Below are 204 nucleotides of genomic sequence, written 5' to 3' on the forward strand. Positions count from 1 at the left end.
AGAGAGAGAGAGAGAGAGAGAGAGAGAAAAGGATTATCTTCAGGATATGTCTACAGCCATTTTTAATGAAGAAGTCCCTGCAGTCATCAAGAAAGTTATAACAACCTCATTCCTGGAAATGTCTCAGTGGGCAGGCATCTGCCTGGGATTGTGATTCTGTAAAAGGACAGGGGCCATGCCTTACTGCATTCCTCCCTGCACTCA

The sequence above is a fragment of the Orycteropus afer genome, unplaced genomic scaffold, assembly GCF_000298275.1.
Source record: "Orycteropus afer afer isolate SDZICR_OR568_19922 unplaced genomic scaffold, OryAfe1.0 scaffold00084, whole genome shotgun sequence".
Lineage (NCBI taxonomy): Eukaryota > Metazoa > Chordata > Mammalia > Tubulidentata > Orycteropodidae > Orycteropus > Orycteropus afer.